The sequence below is a fragment of the Octopus bimaculoides genome, chromosome 2 (genome assembly GCF_001194135.2).
Source record: "Octopus bimaculoides isolate UCB-OBI-ISO-001 chromosome 2, ASM119413v2, whole genome shotgun sequence".
In the NCBI taxonomy this organism is placed as follows: Eukaryota; Metazoa; Mollusca; class Cephalopoda; order Octopoda; family Octopodidae; genus Octopus; species Octopus bimaculoides.
This window is the reverse complement of record NC_068982.1, coordinates 14,955,219-14,963,416: the sequence shown is the minus strand read 5'-3', so window position 1 is coordinate 14,963,416 and position 8,198 is coordinate 14,955,219.

Genomic DNA, 8,198 nt, shown 5'->3' with positions numbered 1-8,198 from the left:
GATTGGAGAGTTATTAATGTAGAAATATGGTATCGTAGCTACTAACAGTTGAGGGTTGCGTAGTCAAGATGACGTTTTTAGATTTCATTATTCTCTTTAACCCGGGCAAAGCCGGGTATTTCTGCTAGTATATATATATATATATATATATATATATATATCAAAAATTTAAATTTAAAAGAGAGATTTGACGCTGATATCCATTATTATTGAAATTTATTCCTATGTCAACATTTCTGTATAAGGCTATATTTGACTGTCAGATTCTAGAGATAATATAATATAGATTTCCATTGTAATATGTGATTGTTTATAATTTATTAATAATATTATTAGGGGTTTTCTCCCTTTAACAGACCTTTATTTAAGGAAGAATTTGAATATGAACTGGACTTAGAGATGATGTTTTTGGTGTTTACTTTTTGTTCTTTATCTTTTTCCCTGAAGATGTGTAAGGTAAATTATATGTTTGACTTGAATCTGACAGTTAAATATAACCTTATACAGAAATGTTGACATAGGAATAAATTTCAATAATAATGGATATCAGCGTCAAAACTCTCTTTTTAATTTAAAACTTTGGATATATAACCAAGGAGATCGATCCATAAGGAGTCTACTTTAGACCTTTGCAGAGAAATCTCTTGCTATATTGGTAGCGATTACATGTTTTTCTCATCATCAACACATTGTGGAGATATCATCATATGAACAAATATATATATATGTATATATATATATATATATGTATGTGTGTGTGTGTGTATATGTTTGTCCCCCCACCATCACCTGACAACCGATGCTGGTGTGTTTATGTTCCTGTAACTTAACAGTTCGGCAAAAGAGACCGATAGAATAAGTACTAGGCTTACAAAGAATGAGCTCTGGGGTCGATTAGCTCAACTAAAAGGCGGTGCTCCAGCATGGCCACAGTCAAATGACTAAAACAAGTAAAAGAGTAAAAGAGTATATTTATCTAAAATATTTTATCTGGATTACTCGTATAATTTATTCCAAGTGGAAGCTGAGTGATTATGGCGTGGGAGTCTGGTTAAGAGGTTCAAAGGTTTCAAATCAGTGTAGTGTTACACTTTTCTACAAGGAATATAATTTGACATCCTGGTTGGATGTAAGGAAACAATGGTGGGAAACAGAGTCCAATGAAACTGGTGGTAGATGCATCAGTGAAACTTGGATGAATTTATATGCCAAGAGGAGAAAAGATATTTGTTGTTTCAACACTATATCTTTGTGTGTGTGTGTGTGTGAGAGAGAGAGAAAGAGAGAGAGAGAGAGAGAGAGAGAGAGAGAGAGAGAGAGAGAGAGAGAGAGAAAGAGAGAGAGAGAGAAAGAGAGAGAGAGAGAGAGAGAGAGAGAGAGAGGAGGAAGGTATGCAAAGAAATTTATATTTTTCAGATGATGTCAGTTGAGAAAATTAATTAAAAAGAAGTTTCTCCTCTCTCTCTTTCTCGCAGATGACGAAACAGCCTCAAAACACCAGATTTCTCTTTTCCAGATAAATTTATTCAAAGAAAGAAAAATGTGGATTGAGCTAATTTTCGTTATGTAACACAACAAAACAGTTCAGCACACTGCATTAATGTAGAAAATGTATTCTACCACCCCCGCCATAGCATGGAATCTGAACTAGGAAGGGCATCTTGCTGTAATACTATATACGAGAAAGAAAAGAAATGAAAGAACTCAATAGAAGAAAACAATGAAAACAAGAATATTTGTTCAACAGAAAGTATACAGAATATTCTGGTCAACTTAGGTGAGTGGTATTTTGGTATTACTAAAGCAAGTCTATAGAGGTCCTAAGTGAAGTTTTGGGATGGAAGGCAATGAAAGGAAGATTTACAATAGAAACTTGGGTAGTTTAAACCAGTTCTTGTCAGTGTGTATGATAAGGAGGAAATATAAGTAATTTACAATGATTTTCCGACATGAATAAAAACAAGTCTTAGATTGCAGTAAAGAAGAAGGATTAAGTTTTATATGAAGAATCACATTTTTGGAAGATAAAACCAAGAAAATAAATGTACAATGTATGTTTTTGCTATTACTAGAATCAGTTTGCAAATCAATATGGCTAGTCAAGTAAAACACACACCTACACACACGTGCACGCACACATGCATGCACACTCGCATGCACACGCATACACACACACACGCATACACACACACACACACACAAACAAAGTATAGAATTTGTTTCCAGGTGTCTTTTATATTTGGCTACTTTCATGAGTGATAAAAACGGATTTATAACTAGAACTGCAAGATTGTTCAGAATGCCAAATGTAATATGCTACTACTACTACTACTACTACTACTACTACTACTACTTCTACTCATCATCATCATTTAACGTCTGCTTTCCATGCTAGCATGGGTTGGACGATTTGACTGGGGACTGGCGAACCAGATGGGTACTCCAGACTCCAATCTGATCTGGCAGAGTTTCTACAGCTGGATGCCCTTCCTAACGCCAACTACTCCGAGAGTGTAGTGGATGCTTTTTTACGTGCCACTGGTACGAGGGCCAGTCCGGTGGTACTGGCAATGGCCATGCTCAAATGGTGTTTTTTACGTGCCACCTGCACAGGAGTCAGTCAAATGCTTTGTTCACATGCCACCGGCACAAGTGCCAGTAAGGCAAAGTACTACTACTACTACTACTACTACTACTACTACTACTAATAATAATAATAATAATAATAATGATAATAATAATAATATTATTGTATTTGGAGATGGTCATGTTGCCAGTTTAACCAATAAAAACACACACACTATGTATTTGGTGTTCACTTGCTTCAGCTTTATTTCATATTAATGATTAATATAAAATAAGGCTGAAGCAAGTGAACACCAAATATATAGAGCGTGTGTTTTCATTGACTAAACTGGCAACATGACCATCCCCAAATACAACAATATGTGTTTCAACACACAAATTCACATCAAGAATCTTGCAAAATGAATATATAAACATAATAATAATAATGATTTCATTTATTTGCCACAAGGGTGTAGGATGAGGGGGAAATGCCCTGATGCAGTACCAGGCAGTGGCTCTCATGGCTTCTAATCTTAACTGATTGGAAGTGTTGTCATGTATATTGTTTGTCTCGGTATAAAAGATGGGCTACAGCAAATATTCTGCTCAATATCACAGATTTGCTTGTCAGTTGTTTGACCTTAACCAGTTGAGCATGTCCCTTGGTGGCTGACTATATATGCATCTCTGATCATAAGCAGAAGTAGTGGGGGAAGTATCATAGCCATGTGTTAAGAAGAATTTTTAGGGGTTTGAATAATTTACTTCTGGAAACATGGGTGTTTCGTCCAATATCCTTAAACAAACCTTATTCAAGGACCTTTTGTTAGGATGGGCTACTTGACCTGAAGAAAATTCTAACTGGGCCCAACCTGCAAGGTCATGCGCTATTTATCTTGATATGAGATCACTATGTCGTGCACATATGGTTGTGATGCATGTGCCTGGTGTATCCTTATCAGATGGGTAGTCTTGATGGGTATATTGGGCTTCGTATATTTTACCCCAGTATCACTTTGATGGCATGCACTGCTCTCTTACTTGGCTAACAATTTTGGTGGTGGGAATTAGTTGATAGCATTGACCCCCCACCCCCACCCCCCGTACTTGTCTGGTATTTTAGCTTATCAACCTCAAAGTTGAAAGGCAAAGTTGACCTTGGTAGGATTTGAACTCAAAATGTGAAGAATCTGTACAAATGCTGCAAAGTATTTTTCAGATGATTTCCTGATTCTACCAATTCCTTCTCTTCTTTCTTCTTCAAGTGTTCACAAACCACTTTGGTCATAGGTCTGCTCAATGAGATCTGACCTAGAGATAACATTATACGATAGCAAGCTAGTAGGGTGTAATGAGCCAAATTTGGCTGCTATTTCTAGCAGGTTGAGTAACTTGTGTAAAGACCCCCTCCCCCACTTGAAGGTTGAATGTAGTATTTGTTATATACGAGAAACATATCTGCCTAATTAATAAATACCAAAATATAGGAACAGTGCTCATATGTCTTGCTTTCGTATAGTTTACATCCAAACTCTACATTCAATCACATTGATTTTTAATTTTCTCTTCAGATAATAGGGAGATTATAAAGCAAATATTTTGTTGCCATATCAACAAATCTACTGATGGTGAAGGTGTTTATTTTCAGGAATTGTTAGAGCCAGAAGCTGTTGCTAAGCAGCTCTTTAGTCAGCTCTGTTTAAACACACCCATGCTACAGAGCTCTCAGTCCTTCATCTGCTATGTCCATAGGCACTGACACTCATGGATCTCCATGCCAGAGTCTGAAGGTACATGATTTGTTTCTTGGGAAAGACAGAAGTGGTTTCCCATTGGCTTCTGTCAATTATATACAATTTACTCTGTTAGGTTCCTACTTTCCGAAGTATGACATGTAGGCCAAAAGAAAAGATTTCTTTTCTATTCTAGGCACAATGCCCAAAATTTTTGAGGAGGGGGGTTTGGGGGTGGCAGTCGATTAGATTGACCCAGTATGCAACTGGTACTTAATTTATTGACCTCCAAAAGGAAGAAAGGCAAAGTCGACCTCAGTGGAATTTGAACTCAGAACATAACGGCAGACGAAATACCATTAAGCATTTCGCTCGTCATGCTAACGATTCTGCCAGCTTGCTACCCTAAGTAGAAAAAATATTCTTTTCTACTCTAGGCACAAGGCCTAAAATTTTTGGGGAGGAGGCCAGTCGATTAGATCGACCCAGTATGCAACTGGTACTTAATATATTGACCCCAAAAGGATGAAACGCAAAGTTGACCTCAGCAGAATTTTAACTCAGAATGTAAAGACAGATGAAAAAGAAAATATTTATGATGTATCAATAATAGTTTAGAAATTTCTACTCTATTAAGTACATCTATTTCTGTTTCCTTTGAATGGGTCTATTCTCTGCTTTAAGCACCTATGCTGGCACCACGTAAGAAACCACCCATTTAAGGTCCATTTTTCATGCTGGCATGGATTGAATGGCTTGACAGGAACTGGCAAGATGGAGAGCTGCCCCATGCTGCACTTGTCTGTTTTCACAGGGTTTCTATGGTTGGATGCCGTTCCTAATGCCGACCACTTCGAGAGTGTAGTGGGTGCTTTTTATGTGCCACTGGCATGGGGGCCAGTCAGGCAACACTGGCATCGGTCATTCTTGAATGGTGTATTTTACATGCCACCAGCACAGGAGCCAGTCAGGCGGCACCAGCATTGGCCACACTCAAATGGTGCTTTCTACGTATATATATATATATATATATATATATATATATATATATATATATATATATATATATATATATATATACATACATATTTAAGGTGATGAACTTGCAGAATCACTAGCACACCAGGCAAAATGCTTCGTGGAATTTCATCCGTCTTTAAGTTCTAAGTTCAAATTCCACTGAGGTCAACTTTGCCTTTCATCCTTTTGGGGATGATAAAATGCCAGTTGAATACTGAGGTTGATGTAATCAACTTACCCCTTCCCCAAAAATTGCTAGCCTTGTGTTAAGATCTGAAACCAATGTATATATCTTTGGCAAGGTGGTGCCCAAGTATGGTCGCTATCTAATGACTGAAATAAGTAAAAGAGAAAAGATATATATAATGGGGGAAAGCATTTGAATCCAGAATCTTTATTTATAAAACAGAGCCACAGTACTCTTAATTGGTAAAAACCATATGAAGATAATCAGGGAATCATTGATCAAAATTGTATTGTAGAAAACAGAAAAAGGTTTAATAGTCAGTATATTTCAAACTAGTCTTGCAATGGCTTATCTCAGAAACATAAATATGTAATCATCAAAAATCTATTAATCATTAATTGATATGAATACAAGTTTCTAAAGGTAAAAATAGCAAATTGATTCACAAAACAAATTCTGCAGCTTAAAAGTTAGAGGCCTAATATCTCATATCTAACAATGTGTTATTTATTTTTCTGTTTCAATTAACAATACACATCAACAACTAAAAACATGGAAAAGTCAATACTCAAGCATGAAAAACCAGTTTCCCCCCATTTGTGTTTTTGTTTTTTTTTGTGTGTGCCAGGGAATCTATAACTACATGGGAGTGGTTTCGTATTTGGGTCAGGGAAGAAATGGAACCATTCTTCCCCACAGACGAATGTTCATATACTGAGATAGAGGATTTTTTTATTAGTTATCTTTTACTTGTTTTAGTCATTAGACTGCGGCCATGCTGGAGCACCACTTTGAAGAATTTTAACTGAACTACTTGATCCCAGTATTTATAGTCATTTTAAGCCTGGTATATATTCTATTGGTTTCTTTTGCCAAACAGCTAAGTTACAAGGACATAAACACACCAACACCAATTGTCAAGTGGTGGTGGGGGACAGAGACACAAAGACAAACACGCACAACAAGCTTCTTTCAGTTTCCGTTTACCAAATCCACTCACAAGTCTTTGGTCAGGCTAAGGATATAGTAGGAGACACTTGCCTAAGGTGCAGTGCAGTGGAATTGAACCCAGAAACATGTTGTTGGGAAGCAAGCTTCTCACCACACAGCCATAAAAGGAAAATAGTTTGAAGAGCAAAAAAAGATGGTTAGTGATTCCCTGGGTACAAAGAGCCATGAATTAATGGAGAAAATAAATAAAGCCTGAGATAGATACATGAAGTACTGCTGTTACCAATGAAGTGAAATTACAAGGGACTTCTTTTAGATACCATGCAGTTTTAATTCAGAGGAAATATATAAATAAATCAATCCTATTTCTTGTTGTTGCTTATATACTCTTTTTTTAAGTATGGAATGAGAAGCTTTTTTTTGAGGAGTGATATAATTCTGTAACCTATAATCTTGTCTATATTATCATATAAGAGCATTGTATTTCTATGAGCTTCAAAATAAAATAGAAGAAAAATGGAATGATTTGATGGTAAAACACAGGTTTATTGTACGATACATTCAACATATCAGGTAGCTAATCTGGTTAGCAGAATATTCATGTGAGAAAGAAAATATATAGCAAAAGTGAGCTGCCATAAAAAAGATAATAGCATTGGTAAGGTCTGTGTATGTGTGTGTGTGTATGAGGGAGAGAGAGAGAGAGAGAGAGAGAGGTGTGCAGGTGTGTGTGTGTGTGGTGTATGTAAGTGAGAATGGCTCATGTGGGCTCCTAAATTCAACAGATCTCTGAATGAAAAACAATGTATCAAAATGTATCCTAGGAAACTGATAAAAGAAATTCATATTGGGGGAGACCCAAAAATGGAGGTTGTATAGCCAAGAAAAAACAATAAATGTTAAGGATGCTGAGATGAACAACTTATGTTGCCTAATTGTCTACTGTTGTGCTTGATGTATACACAGCGCTGTCACATGACTTTTTGAGGCCCCCTGCAACTTTTTGTTTCGAGGCCCAATCCCTTCAATCAAAATTCATAATCTACGCACCTTTTATTCATGGCTATATTTTATTTCATTCTATCTGAAGTTCAATGTTTCATGTTATCCTAAAAAACATCTTTAAAAGCACAACAAGTTAAATTTATTAAGGCTTATTTCAAATTTCAATAAGTAAAACTTCCAGACATGAATAAAAGCGAATTTTTATAATCCAGGCAACTTTCAAAGACAAACATGGCACACTTTTTGCTTCTCGAAATCATTGTTAAGTTCAGAATAATCAAGTTGAGAGTTAAGTTCACGTTCAATAGATATCATAGACAATCTACAAAATCTGGTACACGTTTGTGGTATAATGTAATATTTTTACAAGAACTTCTGTAGGTATAATGTATTACCATTTTGTCTTGAAATTTTCAGTTAACATGGATAGTTCAACTCTTGTTCAACATCTTAACCAAAGTAAATAGATAACTCATCTATGTACTTTGATCTTAACATGGGGCCCCTCAACCGCCGAGGCCCCCTGTGACCGCAGGGATTGCAGGGGCTTAGCGATGACACTGTTTATACACTGATGAGGAGTTCTGCCATACAATCAAGTCAATCCAATATGTATGCAAGTGTATGAACAAAGGAGCTGAAAGCTGCTATGAATGCCCTCTCAAAACAAAACACAAATTATGGTGCAGCCCAGTTCTAGCTGGGAAGGCACAATGAAAGAACTGAATATATAT